We start from the raw sequence: 21,222 nt of genomic DNA, 5'->3' as shown, positions 1-21,222 counted from the left end.
AGTCATTAAAACTTCAAAAGACTACAGTGATAAAACTTACCTCGCAGATTGGGTAAGAGATGTAATTTACTCTGGTCTATTTAAGCAGCAATTGATTTATTTTATTTTGCTGGGTGTGCAGTAAGTAGACACAAGGAATCCCACATTTGTAGAAGAGCTCTAGCATACAAGCAAATGCAAATAATAAAGTGAATGGGAGACGTGAACCTAGATTCCAGATAGATCATTTTTCTTTAGAGCTCAGATTACGGCTTTCTAATATTTTTTTCTATTTAATGTTGAGTGAACAGAAGTAATTCAGGATGCCTGATTACAAATGTTATGACAAAGTCTTTCTCTTCTCTCATTAATATCCGGTCGTATGTCAATAAGAAAAACAACCTGAGAGGCAAAAGAAAACCTGTTGAAAAGAATCTTATCATGCAGTATATACAAACCACATACTCAAGTTTAACTTCGCATTAAAAGCCTCTTTATTAGGATAGGATAGTATGTTGTATTCCATAACATAGGGCCTCATTAAGATGGCAGTTAGACAAACATCCAACCACCATAGTTGTGGGCAAATGATTGCCCGACAAGATGTTGGTGGTCTTGCCCGACAAGAAGTCGGGGGTCCCACCTGCCCCATTATGATACGACCTCTGTGTAGAAAAAGGCCGTAGCCCAAGCCGCAGTAGAAAAAGGGGCCTTTCAAACATCCATGCACCTTGTGCAGACATCATGTGGTACCTGGCACACGGTGCATAGATGTTTGAGGGGGCACAACATGTGCCACCCTGGGCACTTAGCAGTGGCCCAGGGGGACAGAGGCCCTGCTTGGGGCCCCCAAAGTCCCTTTCTGACTGCCTTTTCATGGCGGTGGGACTGCCATGAAAAAGCTGTGGGAACTGGATATCCTAGTCTGTATGGCTGTGCATGCGCAGGCACTGCCTCCATTGTAGGGTTTAGTGTCCGAATGCCGCGCCGACAGACTCATTGAGCCTGTCGGAGGCGGTGGTCTCTCCCTCAGAGCACTGTGGTCTAACCGTCTGCATTGTTATGCGGCAGTCGGACTGAAGGCCTGGATGTCGTTGGGACAGTCACCAGTGGCCTGTCAGTCGCAGTCCCACTGACATCATAATGAGGCCCAATATACATGAACCAATTTAAGCTTTCTAATAGAATATTTTTCCTTACACCACCCCTTTTAAATGTTCCCAATTTAAACATTGCCCAAACAAGTCAGCCTTCCTTGAAACCTCCTTACTTCTTGTTATTCATTTCTCTTTCCTTGCAGTCCCCAGCCTCTCTCTCTCACAATCCACAAACATCTCCGAGACACTTGTATTTTGCCTGGGCCAAAATCCCACACGTTTATGAACCTCCCACCCAAAGGGGTGGATATGCCTGCACCTAACTCACCAGCCCCCCAAATTCTGCCACAGTATTCCAATCTATTCTAAACCCGTCCTACTGTGGCAACAATTGCAGCAAACCTATTCAGTACTGGTAATCAAGCCAAGCCACTTCTTACTTAAAAGTCTTATCAACTGTACTAAACATTTATTAGGAAAAACTCAAGTAAAATGGTGGGATGGGTGGGCTCAACAATGTATCCTCAACGCCAATGGTGTGCCTTACTCAGCTGTTACCCCACTATGTCCTCAAGCCTTATGTAGCCTACCTTAAGCCCCGCCCACCACTAGCCTGCTCCCGTTCTCCTGTCCCTGTCTTTCAAGTACCTGTTCTAATAGCACGAAGCACCTTGGGGGGAGACCAGTTTCACTTTGCTCTCCCCGGGTTCCCTCATCGTGCTATATAAACAAACTACATACTCAAATTTACCTTAGCATAAAAGACTACTATTAGTAGTATTTTGTATTTCATAACGTAATACATGAACCAATTTACCCTCTCTAATACAAATATCTTTCCTGACATCCCCACTCCCTTACATTTACACAATGTAAACATTTCCCAAACAAATCAACCTTCCCTGGAACTACTTTACTTCTTGTCATTCACCGCTCTTTCCTTGCATTCCCAATCTCTCTCTGACACCCTCCAAAGATCTCTGAGCCACTTGCTCTTCACCTGCTCCAAACATGCCCATTACCCTCCCCTGTGTCTCTTCACAGCGCCGTGGGTGGATAACCCTGCACCTGACTCACCAGCCCCTCAACTACTGCCATCCAGCAAAACCTGCAGGTGTTTTTATGCCCCATCCCCAAAAACCTGGATAGTTATTCTTTATTAATACTCCCACACCATGGCTTTCGATCCAACAATTTTGCCAATAACTCTCTCAATTCCAATAAATAGTAAGCATTTTCGAAAGTTGAAAAATGTACTCCATCTCCTCTGGGTAAAGGGACCTCTTCTTCTTTAGTGTGACCGTATTTTAATACTTCAATGATTGCTTACTGGGAGAAAACCCTTGTTTTGTTGGTGAAAATCCTTGTAGCCCTGTCCAATTTTCTCCTTGCTTTATCCACAGCTGAATGCATATTTACTCCTTTCCAATGTCTCCTAAGCAAAACTTCTGTCCAAGCCAAACAGGTTCCTGCCCATCTTTTCTTCAGTAACATGAAATCATCTTTCATCATTTTTAGCATAGTTAACCCAGAAACTTGAACCAGGTAATTGTCTCCCAAATCTATCATTAATAGACTCAGACAATGAGGTCCTAGAACTAGAACTAACATAAGTACTGATTTGTTCCTTTGCATCCCGCCTTTTCTCCACCACAAAACCTCATGTTTGTAATTAGGCAGTTCCAAAGATAGTCTATATATCTGTTCTTCTGCATATTGTGCTGTCCAAATTAATGAGTGTCCAACAGTCCGAGTAACTAGCTTAACTGCCATCGGGCATCCAACACAATCCAAACAACATAAAAAAGAAGGAAAATGTTCCAACATCAAGGTATTGCAATATATACAATTTAAAAAAATGTATTTCCATCCACCTATGTACTTTATTTCTATGTCTGGCATACCTAAGCAAGCTGCTTCTGATGCTGCTCCAGCTCTAAAAGTGTTTGTTCAATAACTTTGTGGTTCAACACCTAATTTCTTCAAAATGTGTCCCAAATCTGCTAACAAATTGGATGAGTCATCCTTCTCCCATTTTCTCATCACATTGTACATCAGACCATCAAAAAAAATGAGCTCCATGTTATACATTGGCATCATTCACCATTTTCATTTCTTTTCACACACACCCACATACCCCTACCCACATTATCAGTATTTGACCTTTTTAACCAAATATGCAAACTCTTGGTACACTCATGCACATCTTCTCTGTTTGGACCTTGACAAATTCTTTTTAAACTAATAACTCTGAAGCCCTAAAATCTCCTAAGAGGAGGAAGACTGGAGAGATGTCCTGGTTGCCCCTAGGACACTCACGATCTCCGCTAGGCTCCGCCTCATTCAGATCTACTACCTCCACTGTGCATATCTTACCCGGGTGCGACACAACACAGGGCAGGCTTCCTCCCGACCCCTCATTGTCCGTGCTGTAAAGCAGAAACAGCAGACTTCTATCACATGGTTTGGTCCTGCATCATCCTCACCAAATACTGGGCATCCATTGTGACCGAGTTGAGTGAAGTGCTGGGGTGGGAGGTCCCCCTCACTCCCCGTGCCCTTCTCCTGGGAGTGAATTGGAAGTGGATTGCTCCCAGGCTGACAAGTTATTCCTAGGGACTGCCATTCTCGTAGCCAAAAGAATCATAGCAGCAGCCTGGAAGGACTCGGCGCCTCCCTCCTTAGCTAAATGGCGCAGAGGTGTAGATTGGTGCGCCAACCAAGAAAAACCTGTCTACGAAGCAAGAGGGTGCCCAACTAAGCATGAACGTATATGGGGCAAATGGCTGGGACCGTTGGTTTGATTGGCCACCGTACGGGTGGAGTCACACCTTATACGAAGAGAATGGGGAAATCTCTTGTAACTGTATTGAAATACCTGATATGTCAAATGGTGCTATGTCTATGTTGTTGATTTTCTTAAAAATGCCAATAAAATTGGTTATCAAAAAAACAAGTCTCCACAGAACATCCTTAACATATATAGTGAAAAAATACTCACTTAAAATGTATTGTAACAACACCTAGGTCATTTTTTTTATTGCTTCCTTCAATTTATCAAACGTTAATGTCTCTCTTCTCTTAGAGTTTGCACCTTTTTCTCTTCTCAGTCCTGTCAAAAACTCTCCTCACTAAATCCTCTTCTGCTGGGTCATAGCACCACTATAATCATCCAAAACATGATACTCTGGCTAACTTCCGAGCAATGGTTGTTTAGGATAGGCATCAGTTGATTAAACTCAATATAAAACCTCATATATTTGAATTCCTGGTCTATGTCTATCCTCCTCAGTACCAGACACTTTACAATAATGCAAACATTATGACCATGCTGGTATGTAACTCTTTAGTGGAAAGAGAAATTGAATGATCTACTAATTACACTATTCATATTCCCATGGTTCCCAAATATCCTGTGACAACATTGTCTTCTCTTTCAATCACTTTGTGTTAACTGTTCCTAAAAGTTAAGATAAGTGAACAATTTAGTCACAGATGTAGAGGAAAATAGAAGAGAAGAAAGGATAAGTCTGTTTATACGAAACGTGGACCAATGGAGTTATGAGACACCAATCTCATGTATATGCGAATGCGCAGCAGTGGCCCTCAAAGAAAACTTTTTTGCATTTAAGAAACAACTATATGAATCTAAGAATCTAAGAAACAACTATACCACCAAATACAGGGGACCAGCATGGGAAGTACGTTCGCGCCGAGTCTGGCCTGCATGTATATGGCAAACTTTGAAGCCAAATTCATTCTGGACAACACCAACCCCTACAGGGAGAACATCATGACATGCCGTCGCTACATCAACGACATTCTGTTACTCTGGAGAGGAGATGAGGACCTATGCAGTTCCTTTTTTGAATGGCTGAACACCCTGGATCCTTTTCTTAGGTTCACAGGCACTGGATCCAAAGAGAACATTGCATTCCTGGATGTATGGATCACTTTACAAGAAGGTACATTACTCACCACTAACTAGAGAAAACACACGGACAGAAACAGTCTTCTGCTGTACCAAAGCCATCACCCCAAAGCATTGAGGGACAACCTACCTGTAGGACAATTCCTCCGGCTACGGTGCAATTGCAACACAATCTGTGAATTTGAGAAACAATCCTCCATCCTATCACGCAATCTTATGGAGCGTAACTATCCACCAAGTACAATGAGAAAAGCACACAAACGAGCGAGAAATAACCACAGAGAGGCCCTGCTGGAAGAAAAAGAGAAACCTGAGAACAATGCACTGACTTGTGTAACAACATTCACGCCTAATTCCAACAAGATCCAGAAACTGATCAAGAGACACTGGGGTATTCTAGAAGCAGGCTCATTTGACCCAGGACCAGCCCCCCTGTTCTCATTTTAAAGGACACAGAATTTTAAAGACCTACTTGTCCATACACGGCCCAGACATACCATCAACACCCAACCAACATTATGGGCTCCTCCACCAGTTGAAGGACACTTCCCCTGTGGCACTTTTCCATCTGCCCACTCACGGCAACATCGAAAACTATAGATCTGGGTCTTACGAGACCGTGGATACAAAAACATCACACTAACTGCAATACCAGGAATTGCGTATATTTGATCACATGTCTGAGTCACAAGAGATATGTGGGAATGACAACCAGACCCATAAAACTACGTATAGGGGAACACAAAAGCACGATACGGTGCGAGAAGACAAACGCAAAACTACAGAATCACTTTTTGGAAATGAACCACACTCCCAATGATTTAAAATGGACCATCATCGAAGCCAATGCCAACTGGACCACCACTACGCTGTTCAGGCAAGAACAACGTTGGGTATTCCGCTTGAAGATTAACATGCGTGGACTTAATGATGATATCCCATGGTCAGAACTTGTCATATAATCCAACGACAAGTCCACTTGACCATTGGATACACAGGCTACTGTACTAAGACAAGGTACACTCTCGCTCCAATAATATCTATTTACGACACACTTACCAACTGAGGGCATTTGCACCAATATACCCACTGTGTGCCATATGTATAAAAGTGCCAAGTGCGAATTTCAGTAAAGCGCAATCCATATGTGCTATTTATTAAAATTGCTGTTTTCACAGATGGCCAACAACCACAGCCATCTTACTTGGACCTTTGTACACATCCCTAGTATCGCTACCCATATTTGCCATATTCGTGACATTAGCACATTAAACAACATTATGTTGATCCTGATATATTATGACACATATGAAATCCTCTTTTATATCGAACTCATTCACTATCCTGTGCACATATTATTGCAAGGTGACTGGGTCGTTGCATAGAGGTTATTTTATCCACAACCCCAGTGGGATTGTCAATTGTCAACTCTAACTTTATTGATCACCTGGGGTAGCAATATACATCACCACAACAAGTTCATGCGGAGATCTTAAGTATATGGAATCATACATTTACCTATTCCTTTACAAGAACAATTGCAACTTGCTCCATCAATATTATGAACTGTATCAGGAGATCGAGCATGTATTGGCACCTAACTAACCATTACAAGATGGCGGCCACGTATAGCAGATACTTCTGCTTCGGTTGTCCGTCGCCACCATCCCCCCGACACACCCCCTCCCAGCTGCTTCCGCCCGCTAGCATTTGATTACCAGAGGGACTCCACCTGTTACCACTCCAGAGTCCATCCAGCGGCAGGGCAGGTAGCAGGCCATTACGAGGGGACCATAATGTGAGTATTACTCCGCTGCCGCTAAAGACTGACTGCAACAAGAGGTATGTTGAGACGTAAGACACTCACATCAAGTTTTCATTTCCACAGTGGCTCCCCCTTGAGACCGCAGGGACAACCGAGGAGGCATTGTCTTCTTCTCTTAAGGGGTAAATAATGATGCAATGAATGTATATGTATTTCTCTAAGCTATGGGTCTTAGAATTGATGTTTCGACCAGCATGTCGCACACCGGAACATTATTTTAATCGCCGCCGATATCGCGTGATTTTCTACACGTGTAATATACTTCACCTAAATTCACACGCTGTTATACTATACACTGGTGGCCACCACGCTAAGACACGAGTGCTTTTTCCACACCGCACTCTTGAAAAACTGTATGCACTATGAACATGTGGCTAGTGGATACGAGTACATGAATGGTAAAAATGTATATACATCCGCCATCATCACATGTGCATGAAAGATAAACCTTAAAATGTCCCGAGCACCTTGTGCCACTTACAGCCAGCTTTCACTGGAAGGCACCAATGCAGTGGTCAAATTGAGTTTTATTGTTGACCAGAATCTATCACTACTGAAGTAAGTCTCTATATGTTTGTACGTCCCTTGTTTTTGTCTCCCTTTTTCTCTCTAGGTAATAGGCTGGGACACGCAAGAGGTGCTCCCCCAAGCGCTAGTAGCGCATAAAGACCTGAAGAAGAGGTATCATAGGAAGATAGAGTGTCTTTTCTCTACTCCTATTTAATCATCTTAGTATATCACTCACACGGTCCTGACAAAGCGCATGGGGATGCACTAGGGATCCAATAACGGCGCGAAACATGTTGACCAGCACGCACATTCACAGTCACACACGGGCACTAGGTGCAGTAGAGTAATACCCCGACCTCTATGCTATTTGTTAATAGAGGTGCCCGACGCCCCTGTATAATTCTTTTATCTTTACTCCCGGACCAACGAATAAAATTATCCTCACGGCAACGGTAGGGTAATTTTAAAGCACTAGTACACACCCTTTTAGGCCCACACACCCACATGCACAATTGCAGCGTCTCCTAAAAAGATCTCCGACAAAGAGCCCTCTCGCGGGGCCCGTGGGGGACAGCAGCGCCACCCCCACGAGGAGCAACGCCCGATGATGAAGCATGACACTCGCAAGGGTGTGTGAGGGCACTAAAATTCAAAGGAGAAATTCCCCCACCTTCATCCACATGGAATACAATATATAGAGACTAATCCTTTCTTCTCTTCTTTTTTCCTCTACATCTGTGACTAAATTGGTCACTTATCTTAACTTTTAGGAACAGTTACAACACAGTGATTGAAAGAGAAGACAATGTTGTCACAGGATATTTGGGAACCATGGGAATATGAATAGTGTAATTAGTAGATCATTCAATTTCTCTTTCCACTAAAGAGTTGCACACCAGCATGGTCATAATGTTTGCATTATTGTAAAGTGTCTGGTACTGAGGAGGATGGACATAGACCAGGAAGTCAAATATATGAGGTTTTATATTGAGTTTAATCAACTGAGGCCTATCCTAAACAACCATTGCTCGGACGTTAGCCAGAGTATCATGTTTTGGAAGATTATAGTGGTGCTATGACCCAGCAGAAGAGGATTTAGTGAGGAGAGTTTTGACAGGACTGTGAAGAGAAAAAGGTGCAAACTCTAAGAGAAGAGAGACATAAACGTTTGATAAATTGAAAGAAGTAATAAAAAAAATGACCTAGGTGTTGTTACAATAAATTTTAAGTGAGTATTGTTTCACTATATATGTTATGGATGTTCTGTGGAGATTTGTTTTTTTGATAACCAATTTTATTGGCATTTTTAAGAAAAACAACAACATAGACATAGCACCATTTGACATATCAGGTATTTCAATACAGTTACAAGAGATTTCCCCATTCTGTTCGTATGAGGTGTGACTCCACCCGTACGGTGGACAATCAAACCAACGGTCCCAGCCATTTGCCCCATATATGTTCATGCTTAGTTGGGCACCCTCTTGCTTCGTAGACAGCTTTTTGTTGGTTGGCGCACCAATCTATACCTCTGTGCCATTTAGCTAAGGAGGGAGGCGCTGAGTTCTTCCAGGCTGCTGCTATGTCTCTTTTGGCTACGAGAATGGCAGTCCCTAGGAATAACTTGTCAGCCTGGGAGCTATCCAGTCCCTCCTTCACTCCCAGGAGAAGGGCACGGGGATTGAGGGGGACCTCCTACCCCAGCACTTCACTCAACTCTGTCACAATGGATGCCCAGTATTTGGTGAGGATGATGCAGGACCAAACCATGTGATAGAAATCTGCTGTTTCTGCTTTACAGCACGGACAATGAGCGGTCAGGAGGAAGCCTGCCCTGTGGAGCCGCACCGGGGTAAGATATGCACAGTGGCGGTAGTAGATCTGAATGAGGCAGAGCCTAGTGGAGATCGTGAGTGTCCTAGGGGCAACCAGGGCATCTCTCCAGTCTTCCTCCTCTGTGGAGATTTTAGGGCTTCAGAGTTATTAGCTTAAAAAGAATTTGTCAAGGCCCAAAAAGAGAAGATGTGCATGAGTGTACCACGAGTTTGCATATTTGGTTAATAAGGTCAAAGACTGATAATGTGGGAAGGGGTATGTGGGTGTGTGTGAAAAGAAATGAAAATGGTGAATGTTGCCAATGTATAGCATGGAGCTCATTTTTATGATGGTCTGATGTACAATGTGATGAGATTTTCTGTCACAAAAATGGGAGAAGCATGACTCATCCAATTTGTTACCAGATTTGGGACACATTTTGAAGAAATTAGGTTTTGAACCACAAAGTTATTGAACAAACTCTTTTAGAGTTGGAGCAGCATCAGAAGCAGCTTGCTTAGGTATGCCAGACATAGAAATAAAGTACATAGGTAGATGGAAATATTTTTTTTTAAATTGTATATATTGCAATACCTTGATATTGGAACATTTTCCTTCTTTTTTATGTTGTTTGGATTGTGTTGGATGCCCGATGGCAGTTAAGCTATTTACTCGGACTGTTGGACACTCATTAATTTGGACAGCACAATATGCAGAAGAACAGATATTAGACTATCTTTGGAACTGCCTAATTACAAACATGAGGTTTTGTGGTGGAGAAAAGGCGGGATGCAAAGGAACAAATCAGTACTTATGTTAGTTCTAGTTCTAGGAACTCGTTGTCTGAGTCTATTAATGATAGATTTGGGAGACAATTACCTGGTTCAAGTTTCTGGGTTAACTTTGCTAAAAATGATGAAAGATGATTTCATGTTATTGAAGAAAAGATGGGCAGGAACCTGTTTGCCTTGGACAGAAGTTTTGCTTAGGAGACATTGGAAAGGAGTAAATATGCATTCAGCTGTGGATAAAGCAAGGAGAAAACTGAACAGGGCTACAAGGATTTTCACCAACAAAAGGGTTTTTCTTCAAGTAATCAATCATTGAAGTATTAAAATACATTCACACTAAAGAAGAAGAGGTCCCCTTACCCAGAGTAGATGGGGTAAATTTTTCAACTTTCGGAAATGCTTACTATTTATTGAAATTGATAGAGTTATTGGCAAAATTGTTGGATCGAAAGCCATGGTGTGGGAGTATTAATAAAGAAAAACTATCCAGGTTTTTGGGGATGGGGCATAAAAACACCTGCAGGTTTTGCTGGATGGCAGTAGTTGAGGGGCTGGTGAGTCAGGTGCGGGGTTATCCACCCATGGCGCTGTGAAGAGACACAGGGGAGGGAAATGGGCATGTTTGGAGCAGGTGAAGAGCAAGTGGCTCAGAGATCTTTGGAGGGTGTCAGAGAGAGATTGGGAATGCAAGGAAAGAGCGGTGAATGACAAGAAGTAAAGTAGTTCCAGGGAAGGTTGATTTGTTTGGGAAATGTTTACATTGTGTAAATGTAAGGGAGTGGGGATGTCAGGAAAGATATTTGTATTAGAGAGGGTAAATTGGTTCATGTATTACGGTATGAAATACAAAATACTATAAGTAGTCTTTTATGCTAAGGTAAATTTGAGTATGTAGTTTGTTCATATAGCACGATGAGGGAACCCGGGGAGAGCAAAGTGAAACTTGTCTCCCCCCAAGGTGCTTCGTGCTATTAGAACAGGCACTTGAAAGACGGGTACAGGAGAACGGGAGCAGGCTAGTGCTGGACAGGGTTTAGGGTAGGCTACATAAGGCTTGAGAACATAGTGGGGTAACAGCTGAGTAAGGCACACCATTGGGGTTGAGGATACATTGTTAAGCCCACCCACCCCACCATTTTACTGAGTTTTTTTAAATAAATGTTTAGTACAGTTGATAAGACTTTTAAGTAAGAAGTGGTTTGGCTTGATTACCAGTACTGAATAGGTTTTCTTCAATTGTTGGCACAGTAGGATGGGTTTAGTATAGATTGGAATACTGTGGCCGAATTTGGGGGGCTGGTGAGTTAGGTGCAGGCATATTCACCCCTTTGGGTGGGAGGGTCATAGACATGTGTGGGATTTTGGGGCAGGTAAAATGCAAGTGGCTTGGTGATGTTTATGGATTATGAGAGAGAGAGGCTGGGGAATGCAAGGAAAGAGAAATGAAGGACAAGAAGTAAGGAGGTTAAATTGGTTCATGTATATTGGGCCTCATTATGATGTCATTGGGACTGCCACCGACAGGCCACCGGTGACTGTCCCACTAACATCCAGGCCTTCAGTCCGACTGCCGCATAACAATGCAGACGGTTAGACCACAGTGCTCTGAGGGAGAGACCGCCGCCTCCGACAGGCTCAATGAGTCTGTCGGCGCGGCGTTTGGACACTAAACCGTACAATGGAGGCAGTGCCTGCGCAGGCACCGCCATACAGACTAGGATATCCAGTTCCCACAGCTTTTTCATGGCTGTCCCACCGCCATGAAAAGGCAGTCGGAAAGGGACTTTGGGGGCCCCAAGCAGGGCCTCTGTCCCCCTGGGCCACTGCTAAGTGCCCTGGGTGGCACATGTTGTGCCCCTCAAACATCTATGCACCATGTGCCAGGCACCACATGATGTCCGCACAAGGTGCATGGATGTTTGAAAGGCCCCTTTTTCTACTGTGGCTTGGGCTACGGCCTTTTTCTGCACAGAGGTCGTATCATAATGGGGCAGGTGGGACCCCCGACTTCTTGTCGGGCAAGACCACCAACGTCTTGTCGGGCAATCATTTGTCCACAACAAAGGTGGTTGAATGTTTGTCTAACTGCCATCTTAATGAGGCCCTATGTTATGGAATACAAGATACTATCCTATCCTAATAAAGAGGCTTTTAATGCGAAGTTAAACTTGAGTATGTGGTTTGTATATACTGCATGATAAGATTCTCTTCAACAGGTTTTCTTTTGCCTCTCAGGTTGTTTTTCTTATTGACATACGACCGGATATTAATGAGAGAAGAGAAAGACTTTCTTGTCATAACATTTCTAAACAGACATTCTGAATTACTTCGGTTCACTCAACATTAAATAGAAAAAAATAGTAGAAAGCCGTAATTTGAGCTCTAAAGAAAAATGATCTATCTGGAATCTAGGTTCACGTCTCCCATTGACTTTATTATTTGCATTTGCTTGCATGCTAGAGCTCTTATACAAATGTGGGATTCCTTGTGTCTACTTACTGCACACCCAGCAAAATAAAATAAATCAATTGCTGCTTAAATAGACCAGAGTAAATTACATCTCTTACCCAATCTGCGAGGTAAGTTTTATCACTGTAGTCTTTTGAAGTTTTAATGACTTTTAATTATGTCGCCATAAAAAGGAAACGTAAACCTAATGAGGCATGCAGTTTATGCATGTGCAGTGGTAATCCCTCAAGCAGCTCTTGGCAGTCTGTCGAAATCTAAATAACGTTCGCAGTTCAAGTAAACGTTAGCACTACTAAGCGAAATAAGAGATGGTGAAAAGAAAAAAAGCTGTATATTAGAAATTTTAGGAAAAAGTCAAATGTTCTATTCATCAGACTATAATTTTCAATGCCACAAAACATCTCAAAATCCCAGCTGGCATCATCAAACAAAGTAACATTCTATAATGCTAATTGTTGTTGATTGTTAATGATGCCGGACTGGGTAAAAAGAACTGTGGTGTTTCTTCTTCACTTTAAGGAGCATGCGTTTGTATTAAAGTTCTGGGACCGTATCATATGGGCTTTTCAGGCGTAGTGCAGAGCCAGCGCCTGTTTTATGCACCTGCAGAGAGTTAAGTAAATTCATTTAACCTGATAATTCTCCTAGATAGAGGTCTACTTTTTACGATAGTGCATCTTAAATAAAAAGAGACAAACCTTGCTCACTGTTTCCTATCCACAGGAATATTTTGTTGTTATTTAATATGTATTACATTTTGTTAAAAGTTATGTGCTGAATTATTTTACATTGTTTTTTTATTTTTGCACTAAAGTTTAAATTAATTATTATTTTTAGATTAAGTGTACTAGTAAATGATAGCGGATGTGTTGTAATACCCCTGAGTGGCCATGTGTGGTACTTTACTTACTCCAAGGCTGAGCTTACTTCAAGGCTGAGATCGATTATATTTACTATTATTTTGTCACTTTTAGCGTTATAGTAACTTTAAAATTGTAGGCCCAAATTTACAATCACTTTGTGTCAGGATTGCATTACTATATTGATGCAAACCGACGCCAAGTCTTGTAGTGGGATTTACAATCCAATGCACATTGTGAATCCCTATCTAAAAAGAATTTTCGAGGCAGGCGAAACAAGGAGAAATGTTTCATGGGAAGGAGCAGGACAGCACCACATCTTAGTAGATATGATGTTTTTCTGCTCTCTTCCTATCAAGCAGTGCAGCAACTTTTCTTGCTGCGCTGCCTTTTGTGATATGTGTGTAAACCTAGGCCGAATTTTGTGAATAGCAATAGGCTTACATTTTTGTGGGTGGGTGTTTGTAGTAGGCTGTTCCTCCCTAAACCCCTCCTTATTTTTCCTTAACCCCTTCCCATTTTTAGCACAAAATCCTCATTTTCTAATCCCTCCCCCTAGTTCCACCCCCATTTGCTACTAAGCAATACACTTACATGTGCATTGTTAGATGAAGGGAGAATAAACTGCTTCAGAAGCTGGATGTCTCATACAAAATATGGACCTAGCTTTGCCTGTTGCATTACCCCAATTCCTCACACTTCGACTTCTTACCATTCATGACACTATGAGAACCCCTACATTCTGACTTTCTCACTTAAGAATTTGTTTTACCCTCCTGAACACCATCTTCTCAGGCCTCTTCACTTGTGGGAGGATCCATACATCAGGATAGAAACCTTTTGTATTTTTTACTGTCCCTTCTAAGAACAGGTAGTTTTTTTCATCTTGGAATATTGGTGATTTGGCTCCTCAGAACCTTCTCACAGTGCCTACATTTCGAGCCTTAGACTGTTATTCCTTGTTGGTGATCTGATGGTCATTATGCCCTTGAGACAATCAGGGGATAACGCTCTCTAGTTCATACTGTCCCTTTTTGTGAGGTCCTCCTGGATGCACTGGATCTCAGGCCAGGTTATTCAGTACTACATCAAAACTAAGAGGAGGTGCTTCCTGCGGCTCCTGATCAGGGGCGTAGTGAACCCCCCACTCAAGCAGCTTAAGTGGGGGCTCCCACTGGCACCATAAAAAGTTAGTAATTTGTGTGGCTCTTCTTTCTACAGACACATGAAGAGATGGAAAGTTAGGGAAACCTCTGAGGAGATGGGATATTTAGCGAGTGTTTTGCCTCTTGGTTCAGGCGTTATGATTCCCTATTTGTTATGTATTGTATTGGGAGTGTGACATGAAATCGTCCTTCGGTACTCTTACTCTTTGGCTCCAGACTCTCCTGGTACAAGCTCCAGAAGTGGCTTGGGTTGCTCTCTCTCTTTTATCCAGAATGGCTCCTAAACAGGGACAGCTGCTTCTAAGTCCTCAGCTTCTGGGAACCCTCTCATGGAAAAGTGTTGGGCTTCCACCTGGGCCTCTTCTCAACTTTTGTACTTTATTACCATTTGTTGTTTCATGATGATTCTGTCTTGGCTGTGGGGTGGTCTGTTCTTGTCTCTGCTGTTTCTTTTATATATTTAGTCTTGTATGGTTTCAGTGTTGATCTTTATCTCCTATGTAATGCCCTAGTTTTATTCTCGTTCATCATGTTGGCTTAGTCAAGTCCTCATGTTTTAAAAAGTGAGACACTGAGGTAAAGCTTTAATTGCATTAGGTGGTCTCTCCTTTCCTAGTAGCATTCAATACTCCCCAAGAAACTGCTATCTTTGGGAACTTAGTTAAGTTCAGAAGGACCAGAAGAGATGTCATGTAGGGGGAGAAAAGTCAGAAACTTCAGATGGTCTGGCAGGAGGAAAAATGCTCGTTGTTAGAATCCGGGTTCTCTGGTTGGCACAGGTAGGTACTTGTGACAGTGTTATCACAAAGGAGGCTCCACAATGTGTGGAGGGGGGAACGGGAGGCGTGGGGTTCTAGGAGCTAGCGGCCTCCATTGCTAAATGTATACCACAGAAAGCTGCTCCTAGTGAAGTGTGACCCTACTACAGTTTATAAGACTATTGTGAGTTGGGACATCTCACAAAAAGTGACGGACTGGTCTCACACACCACCTGGTGTCATGCTTCATCATCGGCCAGTCCTCGCCTTCCAAAACCTTCGTTTGATGGAGGGCGGGCATACACCTGGAGACAGGGATGCACTTCTAAACTAAAGAGTGGGGGCCCGTGAAATGGAACGTGAAGTTAAAAATCATTATAGTTACCAGAAAAGAAGTTTTAATGTGGCCAATAACTATATGATACTAAAAACAAAAGGACGGTGGGTGGGGTATTTAGTGTCCCCTAACCGCCTAGTGGAAGGTCAACATGTTTCTGCCTCGTTGGCCCGAACGGGTCCAGGGCATTCATCAGGACCTAAGTTTGAACTGGGGGCTCCGTTCTTACCAAAAGGTAGCAAGAAAGTACCACTGCGCAGGTGTGGCGAAGGCCGCACTCCGCTTCCTAAATGGCTTCCGAACGTCAAGCCTATAAGGAGAAGTGAACAAACAAATGTATAAAAACTGTAGAACTGGGTCAAAAGAGACATGACATTACAAGACAAAAAAGGAGGAAAGAAACAGCGCATGCGTAAGTTCCTTAAGGTGAGTGACTATTCACGTGACATGTGCCACTCTATGTGTGTACACAAAAAGATCGAGAGTCTTGAGTCTCTCGTGGGTCTTACCCTGGTTGAAACAACTACTTGCCACATGGGGGGTGGGGAGGGGAAACTCCTTTTCATTCTGGAGGAAGAGAAAGTAAACCAAAGTATTCATCAACCGGTATGTGGGAGATGAAGTATCACATGCGTGTATAGTCCACACATTCACACAGTAACGAACCCAAAGGGTCCAGTTACAGCATTCACTGCATTCATACTCTTACTGTCTCAGGAAAAGGATCCCGCGATCATCCTATGGTGTTGCTCCCGGTCCTCCCGGATGTTGGAGTGAGGCCGCGGGGTCGGTGCGTCAGCTACAGCGGCGTCACCCCTTTACGCGATGCGACGACAGCGGCCTTGGCAGCGGCACTCTTCTCCGACGTTTGTGAGACGCTTCCGCTCGATGCGATGCTGCAGCGGCGTCACCCCTTTACGCGATGCGACGACAGCAGCTCAGACGGCGGCACGCTTCTCCGTGGATGCAAGGCGCTTTTCTTGATGCGGTGCAATGCGACAACTACGATGGCTGCGATGGCGACACGCTTCTTCCTTGATGCGAGACTCTTCTCTTGATGCGGTGCAATGCGTCAGCTACGATTGCTGCGATGGCGACACGTGTCAGGATCCCTAACGTGAGTTCCAAAACGAAGCGCAAGGGATTAAGTTCAAGAGGCGCTTCGATGTGGAATAAGCTTCAATGGTCGAGTTGGTGGCATGCCCGCAATTCCAAGATGGCCGCTAAGGCGCTGGGGTCTGCGGTCTAGTTGTTAGGAAATTCAGAGAGACTGTGTGACGCGCGCACGCCTGAAGAATTGCGCACTTCACTAAGACATTTCCTCAGAGAAGTCAGGTTCCGCGAGTGTTCCCATTTTGAAGTGAATTCTTTTAGAGTAGAAGTTTTTCTTGAGAGCAACCCTTGGTGAACCATTCGTAGACAAGAATCCGATACTTACCGAAGAAGAAAGGAAGACGCTTGGAATCCGAGAAGGACTACTTACGGGAGTCTAGTACGGAGTCACCTCGTCTCTTCAGAAAACGAGTGAAGACTTCAGCCGCGCCCTGAAAAAGAACAAGTAGAAAGCTAAGTGAATTATAGGAAGAATTTACAGGCACATTCATGTCAAATAATGTTTAGTGATGAAGAACCGCAAATAATAATTAAAGACTTACTGTCGTGAGCAGCGATAAGTATGCAGAGTCCTGTAAGAGAAAAGGAGAACATTTATGAATATTGTGAAAAGGCCTAGAGAGATGAAAAGACAACAAACAGACTAAGAAAAGTAAACTGGAGAAGAAACGAGATAGACTCACCTGAGTTAACCCAACACAGTGATAACCTGAGAAGAGAAAACACAGGAAGAGATTATCAAAAAGACGACAGCTTAGAATATAAAAGAAAAAGCAGAATAAAGAAAAAACTACGAGAGGAAAGAGAAAGCTACCACTAAATTAAAACTACTGGTAGGTTTTTAAAAAGAGAAAGAGTAGAAGCATAACACATAAAAGGTTGAAAAGGTTTTGACTAATAGATACATGTTTTACAGATAAGTAGCAACAGCAATAACAAGAAAAGAAGAAGTCAGAGTCTGACAGGAAGAGCAGCACAGAGTTCAGGACTCTGGGTAGGTAGCGAACACAAGAGAAAAGAAAGGAAAAAGATACGATAGAGTAGAGAGGGAGAAATAATAAATTGTTGTGTGTTTAGTTACCTTTTAGGAGTCTTCAGTAGCAGACCAAAAGCAGAAGAAGAATTCCAGATAGGAAACCAGAAGGTCCAGAACCAGTCTCTTCTTATTGTTTATTATTTTCTCCACTTTCCCCCTTCCCCCTCACTAATCAGTTGGCGCCAAAGCATATCTTGGGGCCGAGTGGTTGGTAGGTGGAGTTGGGAAGCTAGCGACTTCTGTTCCTGTGCAAGACAACAGTAATCAGCGAGAAGCTGAAGGTGAGCTCTGACAACACGCTTCTTCGGCGTTGCGAGACACTTCCGGAATGATGCGAGACGCTTCCGCTCGATGCGATGCTGCAGCGGCGACACCCTTTGCGAGATGCGACGGCAAAAGCTCCGACGGCGGCACGCTTCTCCTTCTCGAGTCGCGCTTCCAGCTCCTTGCAACACACAGTCCCAACAACAGCAGCAGGCACTTCCAAAAGACTGGGGAGCTGGGGGTGAAGTCCACTGGTCCTGGGACTTCGTTCAGGGGGCAAGCTCAGCACAAGCCCTTGGAGATCTTTTAAGCACAAGTTGAAATGAAGTCTTTGTAGTCTTTTCTCCTCTCCTTTCAGCAGCAAGGCAACCACTGCAGGCCAATCCCCCAGGTCAGGGACAGTACTCCTCCTTACAGCTTTCCCAGTTCCTTCTCCTCAGGCAGTGGTTCTTCTTGTCAAGCAGGATCTAATTTCTTGGGAGCAGGGTCCCAATACTCATACCACTAATTCCTTTGTTCCTCTGGGGCAGAGGGGCCTTTGCCCAGTCCAAACCAGTTCCTGAGCACTTTGTTGACATGACTCTGCTTTTCTCTTCAGGGCGCAGGGCAGAGACATCAGCCGCTCCACAGGAGGTGGAGCCAGCATTGTGGTGGCTGAGCACAACCCTATTCAGAGTCCAGGTGCACTCCCCCCCCCCCCCCCCCCCCATCTGGATGTCAATCTCTCTATTCACCACAAGGCTACCTAGCCCTGCCCCTCTGGGTTTCCCCAGCCCTGTCACTCACACAAACCAGACAGGCAGATACACATCATAGCAGAGGCGGGCTGAAATGGTTAGGCAAGCAAATACCAACTTTCTAAAAGTGGTATTTGCAAACACAGAATATTAAAATAAACTTTACTAAAAGATGTATTTTATTATTCTGAGTTCAGGCATACTGAACTCGAATTTCTACCATGTTCCCTGGGTCTGTTAGGATCATAGGATGTAACAATTCTAACAGCCCATTCTGGCCTATGGAGAACAGGTAGCCTTACAATAGTGAAAAACGAAAATGGCTGTAATTCACTATTAGGACATGCCACACACATCAGGGCTTGTCCTACCTAATGCTTACAATGCAATAAACACACAAAAGGAGAGGGTGGAGGCTGATTGGAACCGCACCTAACAAGTATTAGTGGTTAACGTAAATAACTCAGAGATAGTGCACGAAACCAGAGAGTACTACCCTCTTTACTCTCAACGATGTGGGACAAAGTCCTACAACAACATATGAACACACAGGAGGTTCAACACTATATACTTTCGTAAGGTCTCCAAGTATCTATACACTTTTATAACTTTTCAAAGTAACAAATAAACTCCTGATAAAGCATACGACACATATAACATGTTGAGATTTTCTTCTTTATTGATTTTGAGTGAAGAGTTCTTCCATGTCATATTTCATATTTTCATAGTCATAGCCAACGCGTTTCGTCTCCCATGAGACTTCTTCAGGGTTATCAAAAGAGCATACATGAAAGATTTTTAAGATTCACTGCTAACATCTTTAAACAAAGTTTAAAAATAATTTTATGATTCCTTTACAAAACCAAAACATAACATTTCTTTATAGTTCGACATTGACCATATCTCTCACAAAGCATTTTACATGCACGGATGGAGGGCCTAGCCTATGGAAGGCAAGAGAAAACATCAGTGTTGATGATTCTCAGTAATAACTATTCTCTACATTGTTGATTTCATAACTGGTTATCATACTTATTTATAAAACACATACAAAGGCTATTTGGGTACATCTAACTTCATTAAAAAGTGCACAGTATTATTATCATCCAATGTCACATCTTCATTGCCAATATTCTATGCTCAAATTGTGGTATATACCGCTGAAATCATGCAGGGCAGGCTAACTATATGTTGCATAATTGGATAAGTCTAAATACATTCTATCTGCATTTTGCTTCTGAACCGCTTCACTTTATATAAGGTAATCAAATGCAGATCAGGAATACACATTATCATCGCTATTACATGTCATCCTTTAAAGTTATATCTAATTCGCATACCTTAATAATATGGTGAGTATATTTCTTTTCAATCTTGCCGTTCTTTTGGATATAGTTTTCAACATGCAGGTTTTGTCTTGGTCATAAAGTATTCTATAATAAATGTATTTGTACAACCTTTAAGTATTTATTCAATAATTGTTGCGTTCCTAATCTTATACTTAGTGACGTCTTGCATCTACATATCAAAATAGTTTTTGCTTGCCCATTTTAATCAGTTATAATGTCCATTCATTGATGGCCTAAACTTTTTAAAGAATAAAACCGTACTACATAATCACGTAGTTCCATTACTAAGAATAAATATTTAAAACATACATTCCATTTTAAAAGCTATAGTACATAACATGTTTTATAAATGAATCAATAATGTGGTTACATTTAAGGCTTATAATATAGCTAAATTTATCTTTGAAAAGATGACAATGAAACAGATAAATTTCATGACTAATAAAGAGATATTTTTGCATTTTCTCATTGGTTTAACAAGATAGCACAGACAAAAATGCATTTACTTTATTAAAGACTAAACGTCTAATAACGTGTTTCGTCTCCCATGAGTATATACATCATCGTGACGCTAATTGAGAGTCTTCACTTTATACATAATTAATTAAAGAGGCAGATGCTGTGTAAATATCCGCCTATGTGAATCTAATAACACCAATTAAGGGACTTCGCTACAAATATGGTCATATTAGTATATGCTAAACAATCTCATCATCTATTCATATACATGCGGAGTAAACTATAACCGCATGTAGCGGAGAGTCACAAGAGTAGGAACTGATTATGAGGATCGTACCTTCTGCTAGTATTCATGTCCCCACCTATCCCGTGTAGGTGTAAAGTACTCGCGAAGTTAGTTGCGTCTATTAAAAATCGAGATGAAGCGCGTGCATCTATTTAAACGAGTGCGCTAGTTAAACTGTAAAAAATCAATGTGACAACCAAGTGCTCCTCATTTAGAACCGCAGTTGTACCAAACCCATATTACATTTAAGTTAGACAAGGCTTTTCTATCTATTTAACTTACTTGTGACAGTCTGGTAACCACCAACTCAGGTCATGATTTCAGCGAAGTCGTGTGCGTATTAGTCTCGGCTTTTTAAATCTGGCGCCCGATGATGTCAGTGTCACGTGCCCTGTACATCATTTAGAGTGTTTGTCAAAAGTGCTGATGCAACACTGTCG

This window comes from Triturus cristatus, chromosome 2_2, assembly GCF_964204655.1.
Source record: "Triturus cristatus chromosome 2_2, aTriCri1.1, whole genome shotgun sequence".
NCBI classification, from domain to species: domain Eukaryota; kingdom Metazoa; phylum Chordata; class Amphibia; order Caudata; family Salamandridae; genus Triturus; species Triturus cristatus.
The sequence above is the reverse complement of the archived record's forward strand: the minus strand, read 5'-3'. Positions refer to the sequence as shown.